The 26,904-nt window shown below is 41.8% G+C and overlaps 1 long non-coding RNA gene across 1 annotated transcript; it reads right to left on the bottom strand.

Annotated features, from left to right (window-relative positions):
* Positions 1 to 11,942: 11,942 nt before the first annotated feature.
* Positions 11,943 to 26,126, bottom strand: LOC124293053. Its single transcript, XR_006902958.1, has 4 exons — positions 26,114 to 26,126; positions 14,743 to 14,753; positions 13,185 to 13,190; positions 11,943 to 12,083 (listed from the first exon to the last, which is right to left on the bottom strand). It is a non-coding gene; the product is annotated as an uncharacterized LOC124293053 (long non-coding RNA).
* Positions 26,127 to 26,904: the final 778 nt, after the last annotated feature.

Below are 26,904 nucleotides of genomic sequence, written 5' to 3'. Positions count from 1 at the left end.
CTCCGCGGTACTGAGCTACCGAGTATATGGTCGCGGTCTTTCGCATTAGCGTTGTCGAGGCGTGTTGATCACGCCAGGCGCCCAACAAATTTCGCGATATTGTTTTAGGTCCAAGATACCTCGCGGACGCCGATTTATTGTGCACGCGGTAAGTTCTCGGTCATTTTCTCCGAGTGACCGAGGAGCGGGAAAAATCCACGTCACAATGTATAATCATTTGAGCTATAAATAACAGGGTGGCTACTGGTCAGGGAATTCTGGAAAACCTGTAAGAGGCAGGGAATTCGGAAATTCTGGAATAATCATGGAAATATGTCATGAATTTTTTTTCGGAAACTCAGGGTTTCGTTAACTATGTTTTTTATTATAAAAATACATCCCACTGTTTTCATTGTGAAATTCAACATTTTTTACATCGAAATCCACGCGAAATTATCGAAATCAAAAATTTTGTGCTCGTTAATCATTTTTTTCGCATACCTATTCTACGCTCTCTGTTGTTGAATATTTATTAACACATGACAAATGTTGATTTTCACACATGTCTGAAAATAATTAACAGCGAAACGAATGGTACGTGAGTACGATCAACGATACACATGAACATTGTAAATAATTAAATGACAATAAGCTTTGCAATGTACCGTAGCAGTGTTAACAAAATTTGCGAATAACGCGTGATATTCCGTTACCGCAGCACACGAACGCTGTACGAGCCGCGCGCGCACCCAACGTTATTTCATAAAATCATTCATAGTTATAATATTTATAACCCGATTACACTGAAACTTTTGCAGTTACCTTCTCTAGTACTCTGGTTCGCTTTACTCACAGCAACAATACGCGTTGCAACTTCGCTTTCTGACGTTTCACTTTTCGTGAGTCAAATCCCCATTACAAACGTGCGTAAGAGCTTTGATTTGGAACCTTCGCTTCAAAAAGATCTTGCGGATAGACAAACGCGATCTAAGTTTATTCAGGTTTTGAATTGGGGCGTTAATGTTTTTGTTTTTGTTTTCTTTTTTTTTTTTGTGTTTTTTTGAGCCATCCTTTATTCAGCTTCAGCAGCTCGAGAATATTTATAAACCGCACTAAATTAGGAAATCGCGATGCGGTATATAGGCTGGGAATTCGGGACCAAGATTTTGAATGCATTTTATTATTCGTGAGCGATATATTTTTCTATATTTCCAAGTACCGTATGTATACCTAAACACCTGGCAACTGCCGCACTAGCAAAGCGGATGTAGGGAAGACCGATCGCGTTGATTTTGATAAATCGTTGATTTGGCATGGGACTAATTTTGCGAACTATATTTTTTAGGAAATAACAATCAAGAAGGGATTTTCAATCCAGCGGGGATTCGGGTGGATCTCAACCAGCCAGCACCTCCGGACGTTGAGGCGCAAACTCAATGGCCCGGAGAGGTGTGAGTGTGCGGCTGAGGCCCCTGGTCTCTCTACAACAGCCGGGGGTGGCGTGGGGGGTCACCCCGAATCCCCCACATCCGGGATACCACTGGGGCTACGCACCGCCCCAGTGGTATGGATGGCGGCAGGAGCCTCAACAGACCCTAACGCCGGTAAGTAATCTTGTGTTTTCGTACACAATTACGCGTGTGCTTATGCATTTTCTTTGCCTAGATTCCGGAATTGTACGGCGAGCGACAGGGGCTGTTGATGGCGGCCCCTATACAGCCGCCACCGCCGCCAATCCAGTCCCCGACGATGGTGGTTCCGCCCCCCTCACCTGCTGCCGCCTCGGCGGCAAGGCCAGATCGCGCGGCTAGCCCGACGCTTGAGGTACGTCCGCAACTACATATTTGATTGTTTCCAATTTTTTTTTTTTGCAGTTATTGAAAGAGTCTGTCTAAGAATTAAAAAGTGGTTTAATTTTGTAATTTTCAAAAACTATGCAGTAGCCATAATTTAACATAATTTAACGATTTTAGCCATTACTGATATCAGCTGGGGAAAATTTATATTTTCTGTAATCTTACCGGTTGTTTTATCTTCAAATTGCCACCATGAGTAAAATAGAATATGATTCTATAAAAGAAAGGATTCTAATGAATCTAGGAAATCCATGGGCGAAGCCACTGATACACAATGATAAGTGTCTTAAATGTACTAACAGACCAATCCGAGTTCAAACTGATTCTGAAAAGAATCAAGCAAGACAACAAGAACACCGTAGACTGAAGAACATTGAAGGACAAGTCTTACAAGACATGTATTTAGACATGTCAATTTCCGGATTTGCACAAGATAATGATACATCGTCACCATTTCATCCAGATTTAGTTAGAGCATATAAATCATATCTTGAAAGCGACTATATAGAGTCGTTAAAACAGTTGGCTAATACTATTTCTGCTATGTCGCATACATCTTTGATTCAAACAGCAGAAACCTCACTAAATATTGAGGAACACGTCCATTGGAAAAGAGGAGCTATTAAAGAGATATCCGAAGAAGATATCCAAATTATAAAAGAGATATCCAAAGAGGACATCCAATTTAATGTCCAACTCGAAAACTCGTCACAAGAGTGTGAACTAAAAGTTCAGGATATCATTAAGATAGATGAAGAAAATAAAAATGATCTTCGAGAAAAATTAGATGGTCACAAGGCATCGACAGTGAAATTGAATTTTCCACATTCAAAGGGAGTTCTAAAGAACAACGTTTTCCCTATAAAGCTCAAAACAGACCGGAAAATCAATATTGAATTTTCTGAGTCGGAAGGTTCCGACTCCTCTCACCATTCAACATTATATGGTTCAGAGAGTGAGTATGACAGTCAGAAGATCGATAAATGTTTGATCGTTCTTAACAATTTAGACTGTTTGAGCAGGTTATCAACTTTTCTAAATGTATCATATCTGTCTGCCGTATATTATCGCGGATATTTATTTTTGACTTTTTGTTTTTATAGTTTTATATATACATTTTTATTTATTTACACCTGTATATATTTTATCTTTTATTTATACACTTTAGATTTTAGCTATTTATTTATTCTATTTATTTTAGCTATTAATTAGTTTTAATTTTGCCGGGAAGCGATCGGGACGCAGTTGAAGTGCGTGAGTGTTGTGCCGCGAGTGTGTGCGTCTCCCCCGCTTCGTCCCCCCGTAGTGTACGCGGCGGAACTCCCCGGGACATCGCGCCGGTGGGTGGACCCGTCTGAGGTAAGTGGTGCCTTTCTTTCTCTCTTCTCTCTCTTTCCCCCCGGCCATACGGTGCCGATTGCGAGGCGACTTTACTTGGCCGTCCTCGCGCGGCACTAGGCCGGTTAATCCTTTACCCCACCCCTAGTTTCCTATATTTATCCTATATTTTTAGCAATAATTTAACGATGACCGTCAGTAGATATCTTCGCGAAACATACCATATTTTTCTGACACATATTTATTGCCCAAGGAGTTGGGATGTTATACCCTCGCCACGTGTGAACCGCTGTATACTGTCATTGCCGTGGCGAAACAGTTTTACTTTTCACTGTTTTCGTATTTTATAATTTCATGTAGAATAGCTGCTCATCGGTCAAAGATGCTCGTGACATTGGATCACAATTATTTGGTTGTTGATAGGAACGGATCACGGAGGCCGTCCGGGTGGCGGTGGCAGCCCCTATGGCCACCCGCGGTCCCGTTCCTCGAGGGAAAGGCAGCCGCCGAAACCGAAACCGCCGCCGTCGAGGAGGTGGTCGGGGAAACCGCACGGCCGGGAGAGGGCGGCGGGGGGGGGGGGGGGGGGGGGGACCAACCCACATTTAATTTTTATTAAATATTTTTTTTCGTAATAAAATATAATTTTTCAAAATACTCTCCTTGATCTGGTCAGTACTATTCATCCCACAACTTCCCATAATCCTCCTATTCACGAATCACGTTGAAGAAAACCCTACCGTGCAGCCCGAGGGGAAAATAACTCGGTTAATTGTCGTGTCGACAGGTTTGTGAATTCATTATAATGCGCCTGAATTAATGACAATTAATTGAATTCATACGAAATAACTGAATTAATAAGCATAAACTGAACTACTAAAAGTTCTAACTGGAATAATGAGAATTAAATGAAAAATAAATGAATTCTGGAAAATGAAGTCAAGCTGATTTGAATTAGTTTGGATTCATGCCAGAGTTATCTGTTTACTGCGAAATAAAATTAAGGTATTACTACCCTAAGCTCTATGGTGTGTAAACGAGTTCGATTTTTTTAAAACTTTTTATTTGGATAACGATTAATATCTTTACAAATTTTCAACACAATTGTTTCATGCATTTACTAGAAAATCAGGGTTGAAGTCAGCACTCGTAACACGTATTTCGTATACCGATACAATAAAACGCGAATGTTTTTTTTTTGTATTGAACTCTACCCGTCCGCGCCAATCTGATGGAAAATAAATATCTGGCAGAGAAGAAATGCAGGTAATAATGTTTAAAATATTAGGAATTTTTCATTCATAGCTTTATTGATACACACGTAAAAAGTCCCATATTCATGACAAAATCTCTCGTGCGATGGTTGAGGGAATCACTTTTACTTATTGATAAATGTTTTATTTGTGTATTATTTGGCAATATTGCCAAACATGATAGATGTTACAGAAGTTATATCGTCATTAGAAAAATTGCTTCATGAAAGTTCCTCATTTGATAAAAATTCACGGAAAACTGTTACTGTTTCACATTCAATAAACTAAAGGGAGGATTATAATCTAAACGAGTGGTATTGTATTTCAGAAAAGGAGGGATGGTACTTGGAATCCGAAGAAGTTGATTCCTTCGAGAGTTCCAAATTCCTGTGAAATCTTATAGGATTGCAGTGAATCCGTAGAAAATTGTAACGTCTTCGAATGATTTTTTATGGTTTTTCGTAGCAATTTTCAGTAGGGCGCATGATTGACCGTGCCGCGGACTTTGATGTACAGCAGTAACACATACCCTGACTTTTCGTAGGTCGTATACGAAGCAGAAACCAACCCAAAACTCGCTAGTAGGTATGGCTGATCGCAAACTCACTAGACCGCGCGAGTTTTGGGTTGATATCCGTTGTAAGATCTCCTATCCCGACCTTTGTAAATACGAGCATCAGTGATCCCCTCATTTCGGGAGGGATCATGATTTACACCGATTTTGAAAATGGAGTGGGGAAGCCGGCGCCCTACTCCAAAATCAAAATCGAGATCGAGTGGTGGGGAATTCGACCCGATCTCGCTCTCTTAACCCCGGGACGTCAACGTGAACGGTTCAAGACACATCTCCGCGACAACGTCCTCCAAGGGAAAAACTGGCCAGCCCAAAACGAGACGATCGTCGACTCTGTGGAATCCCTTCATCACTAGAACCCTCAGGTCCCGGGGAGAGAGCCACCGAGGGACCGAAAATTAATCCGACAAGTGAAATCTACTCCAAAAACAGTTGAATTGTTAACGTCTATGTGACGTCTCGTCGAAGACGAGAGAAATCGACCTCCAGTTAGTTACAATAAGTTTTTAAATAATGCGAATGGATGGAATGTGTGTGTGTATGTGTGGGATTTATTGTCAATAAATGCAAAGAAAGAAAATAAAATCTTACACCGTAGCGTATACCATCTACGAGAAGTCACAGTATGTAGTTTGTAACAAGGCGTTTCAGAGTCGCCCGTCACAAGGGCACACAACCGCCATTATTTTTAGTTTACGCGTCCTCAGCAGGGTACTCCAACCGAACTCGATACAAAATAGGCAATAACTACTTTTAACCAATTCTTTTTTGTAAATTCTTTATTTCGCGCTTCGGCGCAAGCTAATAAGGTACTTGGACGACAACGATCCCGACCAACAAGGGACCACTAGCTACCGTTTGCAGCTCTCGACGACTTCGCCTACCGACGGTCTCATCAGACTACACTGGCTACCTTGGTGCACCTTCATATACACCTGGGGTAAGCATCCACCCGAACCTTCCGTAGCGCCTCGACTGCCGGTGAACAGGGAGATAAAAATTCTCCCGGCGGCCGAGGGCACCGTTTCTCGAAGAGGAACCAGCCGCCAGCTCTATCGGATGCCGTAAGGATGGCGTGAAGGGCAGACCGTAGCCTGCCATCCTCCGACTTACCGGCCTGGTGCCGGACCGACCCCAAACCACTACGTCCAGGTTGATAAAGACATCGTTCTGAGGATCGACGCTGCCTTCCTATCGGCAAGGACTAATTGTGTGGGTCGTGGTCCACGGTTTGGCCAACCGTCTGACTGCACGACCTCAGGTACAGGCAGCTAGCTACTGCCTGTACGAAAACCGGTGGAGGTGAACAATGAGGCGTCACTCTCCACCCGATAACTTTGACCGAGAGGCACCCTGTGTATGCCTCTGTCAAAGAAGTCCCCCATGATAGGCAGCCTGGACTGTAACCGAAGCAGCTACAAAATCGTACGGGTTTGTGTCAACGACGAAATCGCGAGCAGCACATTACGCCACATCTAGCGATAATTTTGGAAAACGGATGACCACGCAGTAACCAATATTCGCCACAGGGGGATGGCCTATTTGCGGTGGGGGTCAACCCACCAACCAAAGAAGAATCACCTCACGACAACCGCAAGATCGGCGAGCCGAACTACGACCTCCTATTCTACGCTTGACCTGCTGAGAGACAGCTTTGTTTTCCGCATCCTTTAGACTATTCTCCCGATTTAAGCTACCGATACCTTTCCTTCTACCGCTACCGTTCTATCGTTTATTCTACCGTAAAATCTATCCAATAAACTCTTTTCATTCTTTTCCCTTCCTTCTCAGTTTTGCTAGTATTACGTATAATTTAAATTAGAGTCAGTTTGTGTGCCTGAAGTCAACCGCCAAGGTAAGGCTTCTGCCTTTGAATAGTATCGTTACGAAGTTGCTCATAATTTCTATTCTTTCTTACGGTATTTATCGACTTTGTGTGAATCATGGTCCACGGCTTAAAGTTGCAGTAAGCCGCCGTGTGGCTGCATGATTTCGGTCATTAATATTATATTTACTGTTTCTTGGTTGCATCGTGTGATGCCAGTTTTGTGTGAATCATGGTCCACGGCCTAGAGTTGCAGTAAGCCGCCGTGTGACTGCATGATTTCAGTAATTTATCATTTTCGTATCTGAGCGACCTCGTAACTGCCGAATAATTATTTCTCTGTATTTATGATTTTTCTGATTATTTGTGAACCTCTATTAGCCTGCTTCTGCCCTTTCTATCGTATTTTGAGCCCTATTGGCTTCATATTTTATTCCATACTCTTTTTGTAATAGTAGTGTGCTTTACATTTTATTTCTGTTATCGCTTATTATATTTGTATTTATTTTTGTGCCCATTGTATCATATATCGAGTTCCTTGGAGTACAAGCGAGCGTAGAATCAGCCCCTAGATATTACCGCACTTTTCTTTATTGCTATTGGCAATTTTATATTATTTTTGCCTGTTATACTTTTCTCTGTATTTTGTTAAATTAAGTTCTGCGAATTATTCCTTTGTACTGCGGTGTATTTAGTGTATTTCTTCATTTTGTAAACTCTCCGAAATTCTCACTCTCTCATAATTTTGTATTTTGTATTCTCTCAAAAGTTATGTTTGGGAATTCATTATTTAATTCCTCAAGTCCGTAATAATTGTAAATTATCGAATCTACCGTTTATGAATAATTCTACCGTAGGCTATCTAGTCGATCGTCTGCCGACTTTGTAAATTGTTAATGAATGTCAATCTCTCGTACTGGTTATAATTTATGGCAAATTCGTCGTATTATCTACCGAACTATCGTTACGTTGTTTTCTACCGATCGCAGTAAAGTTCTCTCGTTTCTAATTGACAGAATAATAATTTTCGCAGCGTCATTGGCAACTTGGGTAAGATCACGTCGCCCAGTGACGTGTAGTTTTAAGTCAATTCTTGCATGATATCGCATCTCCCGACCTACGTTCATTTTTCTTTGTTAACTACCGTCTCTCGTTTTAAAGCTACCGTTTACTGCTATTCTACCGAAATTATTATGAACAACGATTTCTTATTTTATTAACTACCGCTGTCAATACTATTTTATTTGCCTGTCTCAACCATGGAAACTTCTCGACAATATATGATCGATTGACCTGTTCATTTTCCTTTTGACTGGAGTTTATTCTTTATTTTGTTATTTTCTTTAATTCTGGAATTACTGTTAGCTGCCTTGAATACCGCCACTCTACCGGGATGTACGCGAACGTACCTGTGCCTAGCCAGCCATACATCGGGTTCTCTACTTATCTTTTTTGTACGGTTTTGTGTTATTTCTATTGATTTGTATTATTGTTTTAAAATCGACGCTAACGCGTCTGGCGCCCAACATAATTGATTTTGTTATAGTTTGATATTGTGAATAAGTAGAGAATCGCGCCAAAGTGTCAACGGGAAGTCCTCATCCGAGGGTAACAGAATTTAGCGTTACAGTACACATACCAACAAGCTTTACACACATGTCAAAACTGTGTGTATTCGCAACGAATTCTCAAATGTATCCTAATTCTGTGCATACCGGAAACACGGCGAGGGCGCGAAAACCACGATTCTGGTGATACCAGAATTCGATCGGATGAGGGCAACGATCGCGACTGGTATCGGCTAATACAATCATCTGTCTGTAGAGTTTCGCAACTTTCCCACCCGCGAATATAAACAACCCCGCCCGCGTAAATTGACCACTTTGCAAAAAGATCGCGCAACTTCAACCACGTGTCTGGCAACTACCTCGATCTTTTTGTGAATTTTTTCATCGTATTCATTAGATAAAAAAATTCCTAATTACAAGTTTTTTGTGCAGGAAAAGGTGGAGTTAGTCAAGCATCATTACCAGTGCCTGTCTTACCGCGAAAATCAGGACCATTTCGCCGTCACACACCCGGATCGACCGACACCCTCGTTAGCGACCATCAGGAATCTGGTTCTAAAATTTCAAAAATCCGGTAGTGTCGACGAGAGGACCAGGAAAATCTCTCAACCAAACCGTCAGCTGAGCTGGGATACCAAGCTGGACATCTGCTTGACCGTCGAAGAGGATCTATTCAAGCCGATCAGCCGCATCGCCCAGGACTCGGAAATATCTAATGCGTCGGTCAGAATAGTATTGCGTGAAGCCAAGTACAGATCGTACAAGTTTCAAGTCCATCAAGAACTCTTGGCTGGTGATAACGATAGTCGACTTCGCTTCAGCCAAGAGTTGATGGAACGTCTGAACGCAGACGAGGGCTTATTGAGTCGCATTTGTTTCTCAGATGAAAGTACACGGTGATACTTGTCGGGAAACCGAACAGGCAGAACACCAGAGCCTGGTGTCGAAACAACCCTCTTCTGTTCATTCAGGCGGGAACGCAGACCCGTTAAAGCTCAACGTCTGGCTTGGCGCGATTGGCAATCGGCTCATTGGGCCATTTCTTATTGATGGAAACCTCAACGGTGAGAAGTACCTGTGGTTGCTGAGAGAGAATCGTACCGGCACTTAGGCTGATTGAAAAAGAAATCGTGAGTGAATTATATCATGTTGAGCTGGCGTTATTATGAGCAGAGTGCGTGTGATTTCAAAATAAATAATTTTATGTTTACTACAAGTAAGCTATCTTTTTCGGTGTTTAGGGCGAACCTGTTTGGTTTCAGCAGGATGGAACCCCACCACACTTTACACGTGCTGTGCGTGAATTACCTCGACCAACAATTCCCTGGACGCTGGATTGGTAGGGCAAGCCCGGAGGTCGAGCGACCAGCCCGGAGGTCGAGCGACCAGCCCGTTTACCTGATCTCGCTCCCTGGGACTACGGCTTGTAGGGTCATTTAAAAAATGTCCTGTATGCCCAAGGTAGGATTGAAGACATTGCCGCACTGCAAGCTAGGATCTTGAACATCCTGCAGAACCTGTCTCCGGATATCATATCGAACACGACAAATGCCTTTTATGACCGGCTCGGTTACTGCGCTGCAGCTACTGGAGGGCATTTTGAGCACTTTTTGAAAAGCAACCAGTGGCTAGACGAGGGTTGGTCAGGAGAGTGGAGATTGGATTCTCAGAGTTATGGGACGATTGTCTTGTAAGTTATTGTTCTCTTCCCTAATTCATCTTTAATAACATGAGGTACACTGTGATATCAACTGTTGTTCTTTTTCTCTTTCTATTCTTAGATATCTGGTAAACCCTCTTTGTTAACGGAACCTTGATTGTTGTACAATAGAGCTGTGAAAACTTTGTCAACTAATCAATGATGTCAGCGATGGAATAGTTTCTACTAATTCCGCAGACCCTTTGTGAAAGAATTAGCTTTCTAAAAGTAAGAAACTTGAACCAAATATGAATAAACAGATAGAACGATGAGCAACATTAAAGATTCTAAACCCTCACGAGAGGAAAAGCCCAAGACCGCTATCCTCAAGACTACCGACTGAACTTCGCTCAACACCATACCAACAGGTGCATCAAGCTTAAAAGGACCGACTAAGTCTACGTCAGTTGATATTAAAGATATCATCACTGATAGAGAGGAAGTAGACATCAAACCCGAAGTCAAACAGACACCGGTTATAGCAAAGAAAGATCTGGTTGCCGCAGGTCTTATTCGCTTCCCGCTCATTTCCCGAAAAAAAGTAGAAGTATCAACTTTTACCCCAACTCTTTAGAATCATCATGTGTTTTTGTGAGTATTGCGCCGGGTACCTGTGCTGTCAATTGCTACTCTTTGTTCTCCTAGGCTTCGTGTTCAAGATAAATAATTTTTTCATTTCTTCTTACTTATTTCTTTTATTTATTTCATACAGAACACTGCACCGTAACGAATCTACTCTGGAAATACCGTCTACCGTGTCTCAACCATTCATTTATTTTTAATTTTATGTAAATAAAGGATCTGTTAAAATAAACATTGTTTTTACTTACCTACCTCTGTTTGTCCAGACTCCCACTTGTTAATGACATTTCACATTGAATTTCATATTTCTTTCAATAAATAACACTTAATTTCTGTATCATTTGATGTTTGCTTTTACGTTATATTCCTTATTGCGTCGGTTGAATATCTTCCGATATCGACGACGGTATTGCTGAACGATACTATTCTTCTTAGACAATTCACGCTAGGTAAAAATAATTAGCAACATAACCTCAATCCACGGCTTCACGCGCGAGAGATTTACAGCTTTTGTCTCATTTTATGTACGTTGGCCTCCTGCTCAGCAAACGAAAACATCGCCGCGGGGCGATTTCACATACCAATGAGATTAAATTATATGGCGCATGCGCTTTGACTGTATAGTTCTAGAGATTGTCCCGGTGTATATACAGAGTGACCTCGATAAGGTGACCACCCCCCTCCAAAATCTAGCCCTATGATATTCTGACGAATTTTTTGCATGACTTTTAAAGCAAAGGCAACAATCTCTCCAATAGTGAGGTCGAAATTTTTTTGAACATTCGATTTTGTGCGCGAAAAAAATTTTCAATTATTTCGAGTCTATAAATGGGGTTGAATTTTTTTCTGACAATTTCTGACCAGCGCCAACTTGAATCCAAGTTTAAGTAGCGGTATACGATATGTCATTGAAGATTCTGCGCGATGGATTTCGTTGAACTGACTCTGTTTACAGTTCTAGGCGAGCAGCAAGATTAATAGTTTGAAAATATCTTCATCAAGACAAGCGTGACAAAAACGTCCACATTTAAAATTATCAATGATGATTAACACGAAAACAGCATGAAAGGAGGTTGACAAGCATTCTGTCATCATCGGTTGTCGGTGACAATCGTTGTAGCGCGGAGGTTGGCAACATTCGTGCGTGGCCATGTACGAAGGGTGGGCGTAGCCCTGCCGCCAAATTGGCAGCACTACATTGAGTACCTCGCCGGTATCATACTTAAGGCCAAGTTGGACCCCGTCGCTATCTTTGACTTGAACGATGCCAAGCAAGAGTTGCGCCGACGGGGAAAAGTACCCCCAGCCAAAACCAAGGATATGTCCGATAAGGACTATATCAATGCGTGCATACAGGTTGTGCAAAAAGAGATACCACTGGAGTGATAGTCGGCGAAAATTTATTTTCGCTTTATACGTTACTGCACTAGCCAAGGGTCTAGTCGCGGGACGTCTACTATGTTCTACTACCATGTCTATTTATTTATTTTATCCAATGACCAATGTAACGTGCTTATACGTACAGACAATTTCTGACCAGCGCCAACTTGAATTCAAGTTTAAGTAGCGGTATACGATATGTCATTGAAGATTATTCTGCGCGATGGATTTCGTTGAACTGACTCTGTTTACAGCTCTAGGCGAGCAGCAAGATTAATAGTTTGAAAATATCTTTATTAAGACAAGCGTGACAAAAACGTCCGCATTTAAAATTACCAATGATAATTAACACGAAAACAGCATGAAAGGAGATTAACAAGCATTCGGTCATCATCGGTTGTCGGTGACAATCGTTGTAGCGCGGAGGTTGGCAACATTCATGCGTGGCCGATACGGCTGATCGGTATTCCACTATTACCGTTTGCCGACGACAAGATGTCGTAGGGCAAACATTGCAATTCTTTCGAAAATGATCATTGTTCGCTATTTGTTGATAGCTTTTCGACCGAGCCGCGTGGAAGGAGTTGATCGCTGTGGTGTCAAAGATGAGAAGTTGTTTTTAGTAACACTTCATTTATTCATTCATTACACATTGTAACGTGGCAGTTCGGCTAGGCCTGCCCGTTACAAGAGACTCCCTGAACCCTGGGCGAGATCCCGGAATCAGGGTCTAGAAAATCGAGTCGCGGAATAATCTCAGAGAGCGCCAGAACTGGAGTCACGCACCCGAGCTTCGACAGGGACGAAATAGAGCATTGCGACCCAGATATTTCAGGCTTTTGTTTTTATTTTTTTTTCGAGTGTACCGGCTACCCTCCCGCGACCAACTCCGACGCCGAACATCTTTCGAGGCAAGGCGGAACCACCAAGACCTCGCGGGAAGGACACCGAGGCTGCGGAGGGGGAGGCAACGTAGATCCCTGCAGCGCGGGAATCCAAGGCGGACGCGATTCCCGCTGGCGGCCGGCGCGCCGCAGCCTCCCCGCTCGCCCCGCTTACGCCCAACCAAGGCAACCGCGAGGTACCAGCTAGCGACGAGGGAGCACCACCCCGCCCAACCCCAGGACTACGTAGAGCTGCGCGGGAGACGACATCGCGATCTAGCCTTAAGTTCTGCGCCGCGTAGAGACGACAGGTGCGCGGCAAGTTGCGCGATCCCCAAAATCGATGACCGATCGATTGTTGCGCATTCTTAGGGTGATGACGTCATGAAAAATTAGCGCGACGAGATCGGCGTTGCGACCATCCGAGATCACTCTAGTTCTGGCGAGGAAACGAGGCAGTCGTTTTTTTTTCCTTTTGCGTTAGAGTTGTGGTTGCTTGGTGCCCGTTGAGATTTTTTTTTGTTCGTTGCGAGGGAGACGATGAGCCGTCACGAGGGAGTTGGAAGTTTTGTGCGGTGGATGTGGAGCGGTAAGCGTTGTTAACATTCTCGCGATCGAATTTCGAGGTTAATTGAGTAAGGGCTGATCCGATAAAGGACAGCCGTTTTCTTTTTTTTAGTTTGCGTGTCGAAAAGTACTCGAAATTCGTTTGCCGATTCTTTTGCTTGGTGACCGTAGCCTGAGTTGCGCGTAAGAGAGTAACGTTAATTTCGGGGGATCCAGAAAATCAAGTCGAGCCACGGGTTGAGCCGAGACGTTATTGTCTCGAGTTTGAGTGTGACCGAAGTCCGTTACACGGGGTCATTTCACGTCATCCGGCACATCCTCGATTCTCGTGTAGGTCGCGAGCAATCACGGGGAGCATTCGAATTCGCGACTGCGTCCCGCCGTCGCCGAGGAAGTGAAGCTCGGGTGCGTGCTGATAAGAGTATGCGTTTTTAGAGGAGGATCGCGGGTGTCGCGACGAGCCTCGCATCACTTTAGTTATTTAATATTCTTTTTTTTTTCTCTTTCTTCTTTTTTTTTGTTTGCATTATCAGTTAGTATTAAGTGGGCGATCAGCGCCATTTTGTAAAGGACGTTCGCGGGCAGCGCATCGAGTCCGATTTTGTTTTTGGTTTTTATGAAGTAGGGTATTGTTAAGACGGCGACTAGCGCACGTAGGCCGTAGAGGTCTCCTAGATTTATTCACCTTTTTTTTGTTATTATTTTTTTATTTTTATTTTATTTGGAGTATTTCTACCTTCCTTATTTAGTTTAGATAAAAGTAACATTGTATTTGGAATCGCGAAAGACGACTTGCGTGGTCGTATTATCATTCTTTTTATTTCTTTTATTATTTTTATTTCTTTTTGTTTTTGTATTATCGCTGATGAAAAATATACCATTGGAATTTTATAGAAATTTAGTCACATCACGCGTTGGCGTACTTGTGTTGCAATTCTCTCGACCCAAAATTTACCCCTTCCCTCTCCGCGGTACTGAGCTACCGAGCATATGGTTGCGGTGTGTCGTATTACCGATTTCGAGGCGTGTTGATCACGCCAGGCGCCCAACAAACTTCGCGATATTGTTTCAGGCTCAGGATACCTCGCGGACGCCAAATTATTGTGCACGCGGTAAGTTCCCGGTTATTTGCTCCGAGTGACCGAGGTGCAGAAAAATCCACGTCACAACATATATACAACTCAGTCAATAATTTGGTTTCCACGCGATAGAAGGGATGGTCGTGGTCCTCTGGCACCGTGGTGGAGGCTGAAGTGATGATGAACAGCGACGAATGGGTGCTGTGCTTGGTGGCGGCGTACAATGGCTCTCTGGTGGCTTAATAGTAAATCATGTAGTTTATGGCTCAATGTCGGTGAGACCGAAGTTGTCCTGCCGATCGGTGAGATCGGTAGTCTCTTACTTCAGCCGCGGCTCCACTTCAACAGCGGGAGACCACGTGAGCTGATTACGGGACGCGCTCGGCTGCGTGGGTAGCATGAGCGGCGCGTGTGACGTAGTGAGTGCTTTCTTCTGTGGCGCGCGACTAGTAAGCGTGAAACGCTTGTTGCGGTACATGAATTGTGCTGCGCACGACCGACAAGTTGGTTTCACAAGATTGTTGTGAACAATCATTGAATCAACCCGATTCTGTCAAAGTGCAGCCTTATTGACAATGGCATTACTTTCTCATTTTAAACAAAAATAATTTGAAAAAACGAAAGAATCAACCCGAATTTCGACAGTGTATTATTCACCGCAAAATTCTAGGTCGATTTATCTATATTTTGGAGAACAATGCTGAAAAATTGGTTAATTCTGACACCGTGTATTTACTTGCATACTTCGAATATTTCCGCGACAACAAGGCACATGGGTGGCCAACTTTTCTGCGATTCTAGTGGTAACAATGAGCGCAATATTGCCACGACCCAGCGTTATTTTCACGCAATGATCAAACCGGGGACAATAAACTACGATTCGTAATTGTTTTCGAGGACACTATGTCGTTACATTTCGCTATTTCGTTAGTTTGTCCGACAAAATGAGACGTAATGCATAAGAACGAAACGACTCGAAATGCGTAAATACGTGAATCCCTTATTTTTTGGGATTGCGCATAGTATTGCACAACAGAGTTATGCACCTTCGGTACTCCTCGCATGTTAATCTGTCCTCCCCGCTGAAAATTTTTTCTGCGAATGCTAAAATTTACAGACAATACGTGCCCCCAAAAATTGTGCTTAAAGGTGACAAGCCGAAATCTCGCTACACACTCGGTAACCCCACCTCATACCGGTAAACCAACCAAATCACACGATTTACCGTGCCCCCTCTTCAAGGGAAACGGCCAATCGCTATCCCCGAAAACTGCGAAACTAGAAAATAACTAAGTATAAAAGTCGAGCGCAAGTGTGGCTCGACATCTATCATCTATCGTATAATACAACAGAGTAGATCTACACATCGTCCAACGCGAGGACTCATCCGCACATCTATTTGGCGGAGCATCTTACATCAACGAGGAACCAGAAGTCGACGCGACCCACGATCACGAGACGTGGACTCGTCACTCCAAGATTCCTCAAACACCACTCTCTATCAAAGGAGGGTAAGCAAAGTATTAAACATTCCATCTGTTTTCAATAAAGTCCTTAGGTATTAGGGAACCGTGTCTGAGTGAAGAACACCATTGCGTCTGACCTCATAGCTCAGATACGGTAATCGTCTCACAATCCTCTGGCCCATAGGTAGGGCACTTGAACCTGTAGAGAGTCTCTGTCATTGCGACTGGATGCCTTGATATAGGTGACAGTATATTTGCGTAGAATTCCCTATCATTTGACTACCACGCTATCACGTAAATAACATTGTCTCAGTACTAACTAAACGAATAATTATCAATATCGAAACAACCTTGTCAACGACGATTCCGCATTGTCGAATACCGTCCTTCTGACGACCATCCCATCACGCAAATAATATTCAGTCTTGCCGTAGATAAACCGAATTAACAAAACTTAACAAAAATTTTGGTTTCCTTTTAACCCGTTGACTTTGCGTTGCTCTGATAACTATCGAGATCGACCTCCCCCCCACTACACACTGGACCTTCCACTTGTGCTTATGTGCTCTGGACTCAACCTATAACGGCGGTGTGTTTTATTTCATTTTACCAAACTAACAACAAATATGAATTCGTGGGAATTACGTGTCGCGAACGCAGTGTGTTTCGGTTTTTCTTTTTATTGTTTTTTATTGTTTCTATTTATTCATCAATTACCAACACGCATTCTATGTAATTGGAAGTGTCATCTCATACGAGGTGATTCCTCTTTTATACTTGCTTATACATCCTTGCATATTATTTATACCACTATGTCTAATTTTGTTAAAACCTTGTTGTACATTATTTTATTTTTGTTCGTGACAGATATTTAAATAAAATGTTCTGAGGAGGGCCCCCACCGGGGCCGAAACGTTAACACGATAAAATAGTGTTTTGAGTTGTGACCTTCATATCCCAGAATAACATTAATCGGTAAACCGAATTATTATCACACTAAATAAGAAAGAGCTATTCCTTCCTAACTTACCACAAATTTCCTAAACATTACAAGGAACATAAATTCAAGACGTCACATCCTGTCTCTCATCCCACCTCCCGGGAACAAAACATTCAACTATTATTCAAACATTTCCTCTCTGGAAACAAATTTCTCGCATCACGAGTCAATTACTCATAGCAATCTATCTGTGCGTGGTTCGCGCCCAGAGACCGAATCCTGCCGTTCTACTCACGACACAGGAAATTCTTAAAATTAATATAATATTCGAGTTTGCGCGAAACCTCCACGTTACTTTTCATATTACGCATAAAATTCTGGTGTAATTCGGCCTGTAGATAAAGTCGAAACGTTTCAATATCTATGTGCATGTTATTAGTGTGGATAAAATCCGTGTACATATCCGCCCGTCAGCGCTACCTAGCGGAGTTTCAAGGCGTCACAGAGATAGTTTTTCCGATGCATGTACACGCCACAAAATCTTATTTCACTAAGCATGTATGTTATGCAAGGGGCCTCTATATTTAGTAATGATATTCCACCACTTTGTTGTGTTGAATTCAGTGAATTATTTGATAAAGACGACGGTTTCTTCGCTGAATTAGCACCTTGCCGTCAACAATGTCCGGATTGGAGAAGAAACGCAAATACGTACAGTCTAGTGTACATGTCACATCTTATGATGAGAGCAATGTGTCTACAGAAAAAAACACCGCGAATGATTCGTCAAAGACGAAAAGAAACAGATGCTGTCATTCAAACCAACCCTCTAGAGGAAGATAAATTCTTGAGGAAGGTCTTTCCAGAAAACGAAGAATCACAGTAGTTTGACTATTTGACCACGTCAGCGAATGATTTATATCAAAATCTCTAAAACCTTCCAATGCATTACTTTATTGGTGAAATTTCATTCGCTAGAAAAAATGAAATAATATGTGAATAAGAAATTTTCTGTACCTACGGTTATGAAATAAAAGTCATGAAAAGGTGCTCTCAACTGCTCCGAGTACCTCGAAATTATTGGGAGGTTCGCGCGCGGATCGAAAGCGAGCTCAAGTTAGAAGGTAGAGTAGGGGAACGCTGCAAGCGAAAAATAGGGGAAGCGGCTCTATTGGGAGGAGGCTTGTAGAGAGGTCGGACTGTATTTGCAATGTTTCCCGCTAGATTTCATACATTGAATAATGCAACTTTTTACTGCGTAACAAACATTCGCCGGCATTGCTTCGTGTTTGCCTTTCTCGCTTGGACTCATCTCTTTCAAACTATCGTTAACCGTAAGATAATTTTCAAGAGTGCTCGTGTCGTTTCTTTCGGACCCTTGTATATAATCTCGGTGACGGCGGTCATTTTCCCATTGTCGACCCACACCTCCTACCCTGAGCTTGACAGTACCTGATAATGATTTAAGAATGATAATTTTTTCATCAAAATTAGTGAGAGTTCAGTGTCAAAATATTACCAACAGATCGTTTTCCGTTACTCGGTGCTGTTACTTTCAGGACAATTTGAAAAGTGTTACATGAACTCGTTTCATTCACGCATTTATTCGTTTCTTCGTTTTAATTGTGACTGTAATCGCAGTTTCATAATAAAGCTACACAATATTTGGTTAGAGACATGAAATTGATGCATTATTTACTGAGAATTTAATGGATTATGAAATGGACGAGGCATTATTGTAAATGGTGCTTTTTTTCACAGATCACAAGCGCACCAACTCGACATACAAGTTCAAAGGACCCCGCACGTTTCTTATGGGAAGTGGCCCTTGGTGAAATTTTCTGAAATTGATATATGTTATCCTATTCGAGCTCCTGATCAAAAGTCTCCATGAGCACAAAGTGTAATAATGGACAGATTTCGAGATATCGGGGGTAGAAAGTGAAGCTCGGCATAACCTTCAATGTAGAAATCGTCGGCCCTAGAATGACTTCTGGCTTCATGTTTGTGACGGACAGGGGGTTTTCGTGATTTCCAAATTCTAACCTATTGTCGGAAATTACAATTGTCACTTCATAAGTGGAACCCGACCTTTTAAATGCATGAAAATCACTTAAAAAATCACTTAAAAAATCACTTAAAAAATCACTTAAAAAATCACTTAAAAAATCACTTAAAAAATCACTTAAAAAATCACTTAAAAAATCACTTAAAAAATCACTTTTAACTTGCGCTCACGTGGCAAGTATTATTTGGTACCAGGGATATGCTCGACACGAAAATTTTTCTATTTATTATTGAATTTTAAAATACTTTACCCCAAAAAATTTTTTTCACAACTCTGATGCACATGGCTGTATTTGTAATTTTTTAAAGCAACGAAAAAAAAATAAAATGAAAATATAAATTTGTTTATAACAAATTGTTTATAAAATAAACAATGAAAATTCAAATGGAAAAAAAATTTTTTTCATAATTATATTAACAATTGTAAATGATGATTTTTAGAAAAAAAATTATTTCTTAATAAATAATTTAAATGATGGATAAATGAAAAAAAAACAGTTATAAACAATTAAATAATTTTTTTAAAAAAATTTTTTTTTAAAACTCATTATTACACTAAGACAATAAAATGACCAAAAAAAATTTTTCAAAAATATTCAACTTGTCTATTTGTTCATGATAAATTTTTAAACAATACACGTTAAAAAATTTTCAGCCAAGCTAATAAACGCAACACATCAATTTAAAAACAAACCAAAATTCAAGATTTATGAAAAAAAAATTTTTTCATAACATTAGCCGGATTTTTTCGTTTTTGATAACTTTGAAAAATCATTATAAACGAATGAAAAAACTTTTATAAACTTTCACCACTGAATCTTGTTTATTATTTATATAAGAAGAGCTCACAAGAGAAAAAAAATTTATAGACCCATTTTTCAAACTTTTACAAGTGATTTTATGAAAAGTCAAGTCTGCGAAAAATGAGTTAATTAACATTGAAATAACTTAAACGAAAATCGAGTTAAAAATTTTTTTTTTGTAAGACTACATTCCTTCAAGTGTCTAGATAACACTATAATTTATTCCAATTTTTAAATTAATATTGAATGTTATAAAAAAATTGTTTCGTGTTGCATGCTTCGCTAGGCGGTGACGCCTAGGCACCGAAACGGCCGCGCGGAGCCTTATTTTCAACGTTAAAATAAAATTATAAATAATAAAGCTAGAATTCCGGGAGTAGGGCTTTTTCATCGGAAATTTCCTCCTCTTTTAGGATCTTTTTTCAAAATTCATTTATCTTTTATATTTTTGAAATTATAGTTATAAAACGGAGACTCCCTTTTTTTCTTTTCGTTTTTTGTTTATAACTATTGAAATTTTTAATGGCGGATTAATTAAAAAATACCGGTTTCATCATTTTAAATTCTGAATCCAATGCACCAATCGCCATATTTTTAAGACCATTCTAACGATTTTTCTCAGTAAACTCACTTCTCGACCGGACTAGTGCGTGTACGTATGATTTTAATTTTTTTTTTCAATTCAAGAAATGTCGGACAGCAGCGTGTAATAACAAATGAAAACATTCGGGATTGTACGATATCCTAATAGTTGTAACCAGCGGACGCAGCTCGGCGCGTCCGGCGTGTTAAATAACAATCGAAGATCTGGCATTGTTTCGCGCTAATTTCAGCAAACAGACGCTAAGATTCGCTCGAAGCATTAACAACCGAAAGCATAGTTTTACCCAAAACTTCCAAAAAATCAAGGTTATTGCCACGTTCATTCGTAGCATTACACGTATTTTTAATCGTTTAAATATTCGCATTACGTTTATAATCGTTAAGTTACCGTGAAGTGTTGTGAGAATTGTTAATTTTACACGTTCAACTGTAGCGTAGTTAGCTGTTAAAGAATATTTTTATTTTACCACTAATCTTACCAACGTTGAGTTACTGTAGCTGTGTTGTGAGAATAATTGTCCTAGAAAATTAGAGATTAAGATGGACAGGGACGTGCGGACGACCAGGATACATCGGATACTAGCGGAGACCGGGAATAACTTTACAGGATCGGCGAGGATGTACCGAGTGCGATTCCCGGAGGACGGGCAGCCACTGTCGAGGCAGTCCTTTCGAAGGTACAATGTTCGCAATGAAACAATTTTCAAAATTGCATAATCGTGTTAATTTGCACTAGAACTCTATGCAGCTTGCGCGCATTACCCTGAATAATATATTTTGAACATTTATGCGATATAACCATCGGCTACGTCAATTTTTTTCTGTAAGAAACCGATGCTTATGAAAATTTGCAACAATGTATGATTCGCGTATGCGACATTTCATCTCTAGGCTGGCGGCAACGGAGCAAGAGCACGGCGTGCTGAAGCGGGCACGAGAGCAGCGCATCAAGCCGGTGCGGGGGATGGCCCTGTTCGAGAAGCGGGGGATGGCCCTGTTCGAGAAGCGGTGGAACACGCCGTCCAGGAAAACGGAAGAGAGAGCCTCAGACGCCTCGCGAGGACACTGCGTATGTTTATTTTTTCTTTCGTTACATTTTTTCTGAATTCAATTTATTCCAAGATGAACGTATGGGGCATTCCGTGCCAAATTCGCTAATTTCAATAATCTCTATTATTGATTTTCTCAAATTTTTTTGACGCGATAGTATCTATGCAATTACCAATTGCTGTGCAACATTTTTCCGTGTATCCGCTTCGGAGTGAAGAATATCCAAACCTGTTCAAGGATCTGTGAAAACACTAAAAAATTCAATTTCCTGTTTTCATCAATTTCGGATTGACCCCGTGATTAGACGATTTTTTAAATATCGCTTTCGGCCTCTCCAGAAATTTGCAAGTGATCAGAATCAACCGTATTTTAGTTATTCACATGAAAATCAATGGGCGCCGGAAGCCTAAGCTGTTCGTGTCGTGCGGGGGGGGAAATAATTTGATTTGAGTGACACAGTGATTGTTTGAGTTGAATTAATCTGAATAAATTATTGTAATTCAACTTCATTTTTTCATTTAAAATCAATTTTTTTAGGTAAGGTGGATCCTTCAATTCGACTTGATTCATTTTGATTCATAATTTTTAATTCTCACTTGATAGTTCACTCCAATTTAAGTAGTTTGAAAAGTTTAATTTTCGTCTTACCAATCATATCAAATTATTTTTCTTAATTCTACTTGATTTCTCATCTTCATCTAATTATTACTCTGTAAACAGATAATTCTGGCATGAACTCAAAGTAATTCGAATAAACTTCATTCAATATTTCATAATTCAGTTATGTCTCACAAGGGGAGTGCCAGGGTTGGTAAATGAAATTAGGGGTGGGGCGGTGCGTGGTTGCAGTATTACCCCGTAGTGTTACAATGCCCCAGCCATAGGGCCAGATGACCAGCCATTTACGAGAAAAATCCTCCCAAGGTTTTTTTTTCATTTTTTTTTTCTTCAAATTATTGTTTATTCGATTTATCAATAAGTTAATTTATCATAATCATAATTATATAATAGATATTTAAAAAAAAATTCTTGCTTCGTACTTTCAACGTATCCATTTGCTTTTTTTTATTGAAAAATAACTATACAACGAAGTTCAAATTGAAAACATGGTCAAGTTGAGCATTTCGAAATTTTCCGTCCCAATTTTTTCCTTCGATATATTTATTCGCTAGATTTTGATATTGTACAAGAGCCACAATGATATTCGTCGTAAAAACATTCGAAATAAAAGATTTTTGAACAATTTTAATATTTCTAAAAATGTTTCTTTCTCCGGTTAGTTTCGATGCGAACCATGCGTATTGGATCATATTGTGAAAAATTGGAGAGGGCCATCTGGCCCTACGGCTGGGGCATTGTAACACTATGGGGTAGTACTGCAACCACGCACCGCCCCACCCCAAACCTCATTTACCAACCCTGGCACTCCCCTTGTCAGTTGATTCTCAATATTTCAGTTAAATTTAGTAATTCAGTAATTCTCATCGAGTTATTTTGCATTAATTCGGGTGAATGATAATTGAGTCGCAAATCCATTGAGTCGACAGTTCAGCGAGATATTTCCCCGTCGGTTTGCTGTGAAATTTTATTTCCAAGTCATTCCTCGTTCTGTTGGGTGAGATTCATTAGAGATGAGACAATTACACAAGAATGCTGGACACAAATTTAACGTATATTTAAGGGTCAAATGCGATAATTGTCTCTTCGTGCTTTCTAAAAGAAGTAATTAATTCCCCACAGAGGTTCCTCGAGAATCTGTGAGAAAAATCGCACGTGAGCTGAACCGTCCGTTCAAATACCAGCCGGTGCAAAAGCTGTGCCCAGGTGATGCCAAACGAAGACTGACGTGCTGTCGCTGGGGACTGGAGCGTCTGCATGAGGATCCCGATTTTTGCAGGAACGTGTGCTTCACGGACGAAGCACTGTTCACGAACCTCAGCTCGTCAACAAGCAGAACTGTCGTTGGTGGCCTCCGGAAAACCCACACTGGATCGTCGAACAGGACAACCAGCACCGTTGGAAGCTCTACGTCTGGATTGGAGTACTACGGGACAAGATCACCGGGCCCATTTTCCTCGACGGAAATCTGACGTCTGCCAAGTACAGGACCGTACTCACCAAGGAACTCACCCGCCTGATGGACGGAAACCCCATCCGTATGGAAGAGGTTTGGTGGCAGCAGGACGGGGCCCCTGCCCACAACAGCAACGAGAACAAGGCAATCCTGGACGCCATGTTCTCGGAGCGATGGATCGGTACGAGAGGTCCGATTAGGTGGCCAGCGCGCTCACCAGATCTTGCCGTCTGTGATTTCTGGTTCAGAAGTAGAATCAAGGACATCGTCAACGAACGGGCCCCCACAACGAAACACGACATGCGCCACCGCATCGCCGAAGCGTGTGCCGCTATTCCTGTTAGGGAGATGCAACGGGTGCGAGGGTTGATCCGAAAACGGCTCGCACTCACTGTCCAGCAGAACGGAGGACACATCGAGCATCTCCTCAGGTAACGGAACCAGGAATGAAATGTCAGATATGATTCTTTTTACAAATCTTCAATGATTGACAACGTGAAACTCACGAATCATTATTATTGTTAATGGAGAGTTCAAAACAAAAAAAATTTGAGCCTTGGATGTGTGAAAATAATATTACAAAAATAGTGGGACGTCAACTCTTTTTGTTTGCTACCGCACACAACACTGTATCTGACATTTGAACAACATAGGAATCGTTATCATCAAAAAAGGCACATTGTATTTTTCTCATCGTGTTGTTTAATGTTGACAATATGTACAATAGTCCCGTGGGGTCTCGAGGATAAGCAAGTTATGGCTATCGGCGGACACGAAAGGCTGGCAAAACCAAACATGAAACGCAAAATAAGTTACTTTTTACTAAACGCTCATATTAAATATAACTCCAATGAATGCTTTTTATTGCAAATAAATCTGAGCTTCAGCGATCCTGTGATGCGAAAATGGCGTCCCAAAAACGGTGAAAAGTCGAGTTCACATCCAATTGATTTTGATGCACGTCAAACTCCATTTATCGTTTTAAAAATACCATGACGATTTATTCATAACGATTTCTGGCGACTACCAATTGATTCCAAACAAAAGTGTACAACTGATTTTTAGAGTGAATTCCCCCTCGGATGGTAATGATGGGAACGTGTGACAACGTTGCGGGGGCAGCAGATCGTGCGTACACAGTCCGTTTTCCCGGAAGACGACATCCGAACGCGAAGAAGACATCTGAACGCGAAGAAGACATCCGAACGCGAAAACGTTCAGGCGCTTGGAACGGAGTCTTTTTGAAACCGGCACCTGTATCCCAAACCAATCCAAAGCTGGACGTCCGGTATCTAGATGGACGGTCCAGTTCGAGGAACGTACACTCGAGGATATGGCCAGAGTGCCCGATGAAAGTGGACGCGGTTTGGCAGCAGAACACGAAACGGACAACTCGACCGTCCACCGAGAATTACGATCAAACGATTTGTGACCGTACCACACCCAGAAGGGGCAAGCGATGCACGGACCCGACCGTGCCGCGAGACGAATGTTTTGCACGTGGGTTTTCCAACAAACCGAAGCGGACCCGTTGTTCGTATTCAATATTTTGTTTACGGACGAGTAAAATTTTGATCGCGATGGAGTATTCAACTGCCACAACTGCCACAACTGCCACAACTGCCACAACTGCCACAACATCCACCATTGGGCCGAAGAAAACCCACACGATATTCGGGAGTCTAGAAACCAGGTTCGTTGGAGCCTCAACGTGTGGGGTGGGACATGATCGACGACTTGGTAAGCTTGCTAGATAGTGCTCGAATACAGATATACCAAATTTCTACCGTCTCGTTGGCTGGATTTTTGAAAATTCAGTGAAAATCACTTTTGCTGTTGAGAAAAACAACCTTCGTAAAATTAGTAAAATCGAGACATTTGATTGATATTGAATATTTGACTAATAAACGATTCAATGAGCATTGTGGATTTATTAGGCAACTACTTGATACGACGGGATGATTAGATTGGTCTCTGCGTTTTAAGCGCAAGGTCAGATGGTAATATGTACCGGCATTTTCTTGAATATCAGCTTCCGGATCTTCTTAAAGACCGTCCCCTCGCACGCCGAGCGGTAATGTTCTTCCAGCACGACAGTGCTCCAGGGTATTTCAGTGTCCGCACACGACAATTCTTGAACGAACGGTTTCTGGATAGATGATAGGCCGTGGGGGTCCCACCGCTTGGCCACTGAGATCACTCGATCTGAATCTTTTAGCTTATTGCCTTTGGGGTCTGATCAAAGAATTCGTGTACAAGGACCTACCGAATTCTTTGTGGAAGCCTCGGAGGCAAAAATTGTAGAGGCAACGGCGACGGTGACGCCGGAAATTGTTTGTGCAGCAATTGGCCAGCTGGTCGAACGTTGCAGGTTTTACCTGCAAGAAAACGACGGACACTTCGAACAACTGCTGTCCCCGTGAGGAATCGTCAAAATCATCACTTTTCAGAGCCACATACAAAACGTCATTTTTCAGACCGGTAAAATAATTTTGCAAAGAACGGTTAGTCATCAGTATCGAAGACGAAAGAGAGTGCCGTCCGATTTTTATCATTTAGTAACTGTAATAACATCGAATCATTGAATCAATTCAAGGACACTTCTCAATCGCAATACAAGTTCAAAAGAATGTATGAACCCTTCAGGATTGATATTTCCATAGCTAGAAATTGCACCGGATCTTCCCCCTCAATGTGGTTTAGTTGTCGTGGAAGTACAATACCATAGTTGTAACTTTTTCGGACAAAAGTAAGAGCCTTTTTTTTATTCATCACGTCATCAGCGGACGAGAATTCAACACCTAAAAAATTATGTACCCATTGTGACGTTGCACCTAGAGTGCAAGTCACAACAAACCCCAAACCCGCGGGGAAGAGCCGAACGGGTGAGTCCCGTCCCGTCGGGAAACACCCGAAGGTAACCGAAGCCCACCGACGCTCGGCGGAGCCGAGCGCCAGCGAGCAGTACGACCACGGCCTGCGAAGCAGCAACAAGTAAAAAGGAGAGAAATTCACGAGAAGCGAAGAGGGCGAGAGAGAGAGAGAGAGACAGAACGAGAGACACACAGTTACACACCGCCAGAGAGAGAGAACGAGAGAGACACACAGTTACACACCGCCAGAGAGAGAGAACGAGAGAGACACACAGTACACACCGCTACACACCGTTACCCACACACGCCGACGACACCAGGTTAGCCAGCAATCTACAGCCGCTCCCCTCGCAATACCAACCCTTTCTACCCCCCCCGCACTACCCCACACTCCCCGTCGCACTACCCCCCCCCCCCACCCCCGCAATACCGACCATTCCTACC

This window comes from Neodiprion lecontei, chromosome 2 (assembly GCF_021901455.1).
Source record: "Neodiprion lecontei isolate iyNeoLeco1 chromosome 2, iyNeoLeco1.1, whole genome shotgun sequence".
Taxonomy (NCBI): Eukaryota; Metazoa; Arthropoda; class Insecta; order Hymenoptera; family Diprionidae; genus Neodiprion; species Neodiprion lecontei.
The sequence above is the reverse complement of the archived record's forward strand: the minus strand, read 5'-3'. Positions and strand labels throughout refer to the sequence as shown.